At 45.7% G+C, this 7,843-nt stretch overlaps 1 protein-coding gene across 1 annotated transcript in view; it reads right to left on the bottom strand.

Moving 5' to 3' along the window:
- Positions 1-5,710: 5,710 nt before the first annotated feature.
- MTMR9 (myotubularin related protein 9) overlaps positions 5,711-7,843 on the bottom strand; it is a 42,062-nt gene continuing 39,929 nt past the window's right edge. Inside the window, exons 13-14 of the mRNA XM_069805552.1 lie at positions 7,635-7,762; positions 5,711-5,882 (exon numbers count right to left, since the gene is read on the bottom strand). The gene's annotated coding sequence lies outside the window, so the exon portion shown is untranslated. The remainder of the gene's footprint in view (positions 5,883-7,634; positions 7,763-7,843) is intronic.

Raw genomic sequence — 7,843 nt, 5'->3', positions numbered from 1 at the left:
AAAGGCGGGGCTGAAAGCACGTCACCGCCTGTCGGGGAGGAGATTGGGGATGTGACGTCACATCGATGCCAGGCGGGCGTGATGTCATGGCCTGTGAGGAGAGTCGGTGCCCGCCGGCCCCGGGCCCCAGCGGGGCCCAGCGGACGGAGGGGTCGGTGTCGCCGAGGGGTCGGCGGGGAAGGGCAGCCCCTTCGCAAAAGCCACCGAAAAAACCCGACTGTTTCTGACCGCAGAGCGTCTGGGCCGCAAGGTGAGAACGTCGCGAAGCCTGGCTGTGAAAGGAGCAGGGCTAACTGGAGGTACGGCGGAGAAACTTCTCTTGGGGACGGGGTGGGCCGTCGCTCGACTCCTTCGGCAGGATGAGTGCTGGCGGTGATCCCGCCGGGTGAGAAGAAGGACCAGCAACCGGCCCGTTTTGCCAAAGAAGAGCTTTCGATGAAACAGCTGTTGAAGACGGCATGGCAAAATGGTGAGCTCTGCAGGATTACCTGGGAGTAAGACTGCTGAATGGTCAGCATACGGACGGAAAATTCTTCTACCTCCAAGAAGGCATTCATACAGAGGTTCAAAAGCAGGTTCATTTATCAGAGTTAAAATGCCAGAAACGCTTTTGACTGTTCCCAAAAAAATAAAAATCAGGAGCTCCATCGTGAAGAAGATAGAAGAGGAAAGTCCTCTAAGCCCACGGTAGCTCTCTTCTGTGATAGTTAATGGCAAGACTTCAGGAGTAAAGTATTAGACATTTGCCTTTCTACATGGAGGAAGACAAAAAAGGGAAGGTGTTTTATTTCCCCTCTTCCCCACTGTGAACAGTTTAAGACCTGTTTATGGGCAGAAGTTAGGCGAGATGGAAAGACTATAATCTGCAAAACACTGTGAAACACAACAAACTTCAGAAAAGATCGGTAACGTTTCAAAAAGAGACGTTTAAGTGTGAAATCTAGGTCAAAGGAGGAGGAGGTTGGTTTGCCTTCAGGAGCACCTTCAAACAGAAAGTTAAGTAAAGTACTGCTCAGAGTGTTTGAGGGTAAAAATACTCAAGCACTAAACATTTTTAAAACAGATAAGCTCAACACCACACAAGAACGACTCCATTGTATGAGTAACAATCAAATGGGTCCAACCAACAGGAAGGACCCATACAGATGTAATTACTGCACTTAGCTTCCTTATGCCTCAATGTTCTGCTTATAATAAATGGCCCTGAAAAACAGCATATTTATAAAGAGTGGTTAGCTTGAAAAGCTCTGTGAGGTCCTCATCTGCTCCTTGCTGTGGTTAGGCAGGTATTGCTCATCAGTCAGTGAACTGAACTAAGAATGTAAAAGCAACCACAGCAAATCAAGCAAAGATCATCCTAGTCCATTTCTGTTGTCTCTAACAGCAGCTCTTTCCCCACAATACTCTCACAGACCTCTGTGATCTACAGCTGAAGGGCCTTCTGAACCAGACATGGTATCTTCACATTCCCTATATTTACAGTCACTTGTCAGTAATGTTTTTCTCTTCCACAAACTCACCCACATGCTTTTCAAACTCAGGTAAGCTTGTAGTATCTACACTGGGTAATATGCCTGCTTCCTATATAATTTTGTGCCCTCTAATTATATGTAGCTAAGCTGTTACATAACAATCCCCAACCTGCCTGCCAAGGGGTGAAATTCGTAAGCAGGAGGGAAGGGGAGAAAAAAAGTCTTATAAACATCTCCGTGGCAAGCTAATCTTATCTCAAAGCCTTTGTTCTTCAAGATTGCGTGGGGCGTTAATGTTGTTTATGGTTGTGAAAGATAGTGTTTGGAATAAGGGAAAAAAAAGTAGTAACATTGTTTGCTAGAAGTACAGTTTAGCAGAAGAAAAAAGGAGAAGGGTCTGGAGCTGTGGAAGCTCTTTGTACAAATGCTGCTGGCAGTGAAAAGACTTGTGAGGATCGGCTCAGGGAAAGGAGGATTCAATCAGCTTCTGCCTGAAAGTGGGCATTGCTGACTGCATCCCCTGTTTAGGACTTGCCGTGGTCCATCAAATCAATGATCCATCAAACACAGTGTCATGTTTGCCAGCAGCTTGTTTCCTTTTCCTTCAGAGGACATCCTACTGATCCACATACTCACGATGTTCGCCTTCTCAGGGGAACAACGCACAAGCTTCCCCTGCTGGCAGCACCTTAAGCTGTCAGAAGTCACCTATTCCCTCAGCCAGAAACAGCAGGAGAACCTTGGTTTAGGAGTAGGATTCCCATATCGAGCAGCCTGCTTCCTAGGCTGCAAAAACCTACCACACCAGGAGGCTGCTAAGAGTTTTAGAAAGTGCAACATGGGATCAGATTTAAGTCCAAACACTTTGCACAAACAGCTCCAGGCTCTCTAATCCCTCCTGGTTGCTCATTAAGAACGTCCCGCTACATACAGCTTTACCAGTTGTCTAGGAAATAGGGAGTGCCTGGACTACATCAACCCATGTCATGTTAATGGGTTTCTGCACTTTTGGCCAAGTAAGGCACCCCTCTAGAAGGATGTTTGGCCAGTACCCCCCAAGAAACGTGCAACATTGTCCTTGCTGCCTCCATACAGCATTACGGCATTATTACATCCATATCAGCCCCAACAGATGGGGTTGCCCTTCAGTGGGCTGTCTGTAAACAAGAACTGACAGTTCAGGACATTTGCTCTAAGTAAACCAGGCAGAGGCAGTCTGGGGAGGAGAAGTGCAACAGATGGGGGCAACAAATAGCATGTGATGGGCTGAGAAACAGAAGAGAAGGAGACTCACAGCCCTGAGGCAGGCAAAGGAGTGCAGAGAAGCTATGAAGAAACTAAGTGAAGGAGAGCATTGGAGAAAATGGGCAGAACTAGTGTACGGAGGTCCCAGGTGGCTGTATGAGCTGGCTGCTGTGTGCAGTCACTTCTCACTGGCGACTTTGCAGCCTTTCCAGGAGAGTTCACCATGGGTTTCACTCCACGGCTTTCCTGTTAGGCTACCAGTCGGAGAGGCACCAGCAAGGATCCTGGTATCTCAGGTAACACACCTCCCCTGTGCAATCCCAGGCCAGCAGGCACTCACAGGGGGGGCTTTCTGGGCCCTCCTTTTACCCCCAAGGGAGCCCTTTGCTCCAGCTACCTGTGCACCTCCCAGGCATGTGGAAAGAAGAAACACCGGTGCAAGAGTGCAAAAGAGATCAGCATTGCATGATGCAAACTGTAAACTGAAGACGAGGGAGACAGTCCGGAGGCCTTGCACACAGATGGCTATCTATGCGGGACTGACTTGGAAGGCATCTGACACCCCAGAGCCCACTTTACAGTGATGTATTTGGGGGTAAGAAAAGGATTTGTAGAAGTTGCTTTCTCTGTTGTTGATGTGAAACACCTAGGCAGGTGCTTCAAGTGAAGATCATTTCCCCAGAAAGGAAAATGAAGAGGCAGAATTTGTAAGCAAGAAGCACAGCTCCAAAACCTCAGCGCGAAGAGCTTTGGAGGACACAGGAAGGGAAGACATAGGACTGCATTTTCTTCAGAAGGCTTGTCAGCTCACAGGACACATTCCTGTGGTGGAGATCCAAAAATGTTGAACCTAGGTTAATAACCCATGAAGCATTCAGTCTTGCAGTCTTGTCCTGCATAGAAATTTACCAGTCGTGTTCCAAAACAGCATAAAAAGAAAAGTCTGCAATGGAAAGTGCCATCCTATCCCAGCTCAATATACCTGATATCAAGTGAATTCCCTAAGACCATTTTAGTTTTTACTTACAGGGTCTAATAGTATATGAGTGTTAGCCTTACCCTGGAGCCTAACACTCAGTGGGATCTTTGCTGTGGACTTGCAGCTCCACTAACTTTATTCTCTACCTGGCCTCCTACTTAGAAGAGCAAGTATGTTGATAGGATGAGTTTTCTTCTTGGAATAGCTACGCCCATCTCCTGCACAGAATCAGCCAGCAGACTGTCTCGTTATATGCTAGAAGCTGCACAGCAGTTTGCTGAACAGCTGTCAGCTGGGGCTGTAAATGTGTGTGTACTGATAAGGAGTGAGGCATGATGTCCTAACTGTCTGGCTGTGCAGATAGCAAAAACGTGACTCCTATATGCCCTGTTCCAGTGAAGATCCTCTTAACTGAATAAAGTCCCCCCTACATTGGTTTCTGCACTGACAACCAACCAGGTGACTCATTCTGCTGCACCAAGGCCTCAGTTAGCAAAGCCAGTTAGGACTTTGCATATACATTGAGATGCTGGCCTTGATGGGGAAGGGGGAGCCGTCTCCTTATATTGCTCTTTTAGAAAGCACAACCTTGTTCAGAAACACTGTAGAACCTAACGGGTCCTACCCTGGCACTGGGCTGGTGACCTTAGTAAGGGTGGGAACGCTAGAAACCACAGTCTAATGAAGGGAGAATAACTCTTAGCAGCAGTTCATGCAGAAGCGCCACTGGAAGGATGCAAAGTCAGGAAAGGCAGCGGAGGAAGTCTGAAATGCAAAGTCTGAATTAATGACAATTAACAACTGAAAGATCAGTTAGGTACTACAGCCCTCCAATGTCTGGGCAGTCAAGGACTTGGTGATATAGCCCAGGAGAGCCAATCGCATCTGTAATGAGCTGCAGTCCTGACCAGGAGTGTGGATGGTGCAGGATGGCCCTTGAGCACATGGACTGAACCAGGCAAGACTCCTGAGAAGCAGAGAGAACAAGCTACAGCTTTTCAGCAAGAACCTGGATCCAGGTCACACAACTAAGATGCTAGAAGATCCTTCCAGGACCAGATCACTCACTTGGGTAAACCAATAGAGCCATGCTGATCTACACTCAATGAGAACGGCAGGTGCTCCACCATATCTATTGATGAATACTGATTTGGACCCCATTTCTGCCAAGACAAGCATTTTTAATTCCCATAAGAGGCAGTGTACGCAGCAGTTTAGGGCTATAACATGTATCTTTGGGAGACAAAAAACAGCTCAGATGTCAGGAGAGGGAAGTTATGTTGTCTCCACACAAGGAGAAAGTGGTACTGCTTGATTATTTTATTTATCCTAAAAATTTTCATTAAAAAATGTGTTGCTGGGGATATCACTGCATGGGACTGTACTGATCTGAAAGTAGTGCTGGGAGGTTGGCTCAGAGGACCCACGTGAACTGGAGAACATAGCATGACACAACATGATCACCAGAGGACAGAGGCATGTAGTACTGTAAGATCAAAGTGATACAGGTTGTATTCTTAAGTTTTTTTATACAAGCTTTTGCTACTGCCCACTGTCAAGAGACAGGTTAATAAGGAGGTGGACTTTTGCCTTGATTTTATGTGGGCTTATGTCCCTCAGACCATAGCAGCCAGCCCTAATGAGTACATTGTAGGTACAAGTTCCTGTTGTGTCCAAATGTGCTACGGTAGCCACAAAGAGTCACCAAGGAGGGAGACTGAACTTCACTTTGATGACAGCTCAGCCACACAGAATGTGAAAAGAAGAAACATCTTCTCCCTGTGGCACTGCACTGTTTAACCCTGATGTTCATCATCCCCAACCAATCTGACAGGCTGTGCTTGTGCACAAGAAGGTGTCACATTGTGTTGGCAGGCAAAGGAGAATCTCATACCAATCAAAGTCAGTTGTAATCTTCCCTCTGTGAGCGACTGGCATTGCTTTTGCACCCAAACGTGTGTCACACTGGATTGTCATTTCCTTGGAGGAGAATAGATGGGGAAGATTTTATTAAAAGTCATCCTTTTTAATTAAAAGAATGAGCTCGATGCTTTTTGGTTCAATTAGATTTGCCTTGTCTTTTTTTTTTTTTTTTTTTTTTAAATTAGACGTGAAGGACTGTGTGAACCATGGATGCCTTGTTTTTAAGATCATTCATCTGGCATCATTCCAGTTCTTGTGAGCTCCTGCAAAGTGAAAACACAGGTGTTAGCCCTTCAGGTAGGCTGAGAAGGAGGCATGCATCTGCTGAGAGCATCTTTCAGCCTGGCTGTTCAACACTCTGTGTAAGATCACTGCCTGAAATATAACATTTTCTCCAGGCAGGCTGGTCAGAGAAAGCAGGAGTTTCTGCAGCAGGTTTTACTCTGGTGCTGGGTGCACACATCTTAGGGACTGCAGTAGCTGCAGTCACATTTCTCTACATAAGGGGAGCATACAGCATCTTGTACTGTAATGTACAATAAAGAATAAAGATAAAGCCTTCAGTGCTCCCCAGATGCTTTTGTGTTGCTGCCTTCTTATAATCAACATCTTTTTGTGAACACAGGATAGCAATCCTGCAATGGCAGCTCCCCTTCGAGACAGATGTTTCTCCACCGCAATGTGAGACACATGAATACTGCTAATGCACTGATGGCAGATAATTTATCTAGTTTCTTTTATATCCACAGTGCTAATTTCCACCCTCATGGTGATGGGTTTTACAATTAATGACAGTCCAGAGCAATCAGAATTATCAAAAAAACCTGGGAAAAGGGGAAGGGAACAAAGATAGTTCTGTGAAGAACAGAAGTGGCTGGAGGAGACAAGGGGCCAATCTTATGGTGCAAAGCACCACCACCACCACAACAACAAAAAAACCCCAAATATATTGATTTTTGAAGCCACATACTCAAATAGCAGCAAGATTATTCATTAGGACAAACTTTTAGCTGTAAAAGTCCTGCAAGAGATCACTTTGGGAGGGAGCAGAGTTTCCGTTGCTAAGAGATTTAAGACCAGGTTAGGTAAGCCCTATCAGCAAAGATGTACATTTAGTGGATCCTGTCTCAGGGCAAAGAGGCTTAATGGCCTCCTCTCTTCAGATTTAGCATCTGAATCTCTTCCCCTTGCTTGCTACTTCTGCAGCTCTGAAGCCTTTGCAGGTTAGCTCTGTTTGCATATAGATTGATCCTCCAGTTCTGGTGTCACCCATAAGAATTATAAAAATAAATCAAATATCCAAGAAACATATAAAATGAGGGAACAGTTGTTAATCCTGAGAATGTACCGAAAAAAGCAACTGATTCAAATTTTGAAGGTTATACAATCCTCAAGAAGCCCTGACCTGCACTGCAACCAGCTAGTAGGAATTCCTAGATCTTGGAAAGAGATGCGTTTGTTATTTCGGGGAAGGAAACTGCTTCATTTCCCTGAAAACTTTCCTATACATGTCCATTTACCCACTGTCTTGCAGCTTCACATCTAAGCAAACAAAATGGATGAAGGATACATCCCAAATAGAAGAACAATGATTTGAGATATTTGCATGTATAGGTAACAAGCCAGGCAGGGAAAAATCAGGCCCTAAGTCATACCCTTCATGAACGCCTGCCTGTGCAGAGGCCATGGTGTTGCTAAGAAATCCACAGCAAGTGGATGCTTGCCCTTAAGCAGGGTTTTCACACCTCGGAGTGGATACACAGAGCTCACACGGGGCAGGCAGGTGCTTTAATTCAAAGAGACTCTCGCTTCTCTTTTGCTGACTTTCCCCTTTTTTCCAGCAGAGCTCCTGTAGCACACTGAAAACGTCACATGGAAGGCTCAGAACAGAAACAGTAAGTCCCAACCAATGTCCCTGCCCTTCAACAGCTTCTATAAAGGCCAAATACGTTCATCCTGTAACAAACATGAGTAACCACAGCCAAAACCAAAGGCAGAATGGAAGTGTTATATACCCTCAGCAGTTGTTTTTGCAGAGCTAGATCCGCTAACAGTGTCTGGGGTGCACACACCATCCATTTTTCTTCCTTCCTTACTGGCCTTGGCAGTGCAGGTTTCCACACAGGTGTTCATTTCAATTAGTCTATGGAAACAAGATGCATAATTAGTGCAGCTAATGCCAAGTAGCAGTTTCCAGTCTAAGCAGGAGCAGTGTATAAAACAG

This window comes from Haliaeetus albicilla, chromosome 18, assembly GCF_947461875.1.
Source record: "Haliaeetus albicilla chromosome 18, bHalAlb1.1, whole genome shotgun sequence".
NCBI classification, from domain to species: Eukaryota; Metazoa; Chordata; class Aves; order Accipitriformes; family Accipitridae; genus Haliaeetus; species Haliaeetus albicilla.
The sequence above is the reverse complement of the archived record's forward strand: the minus strand, read 5'-3'. Positions and strand labels throughout refer to the sequence as shown.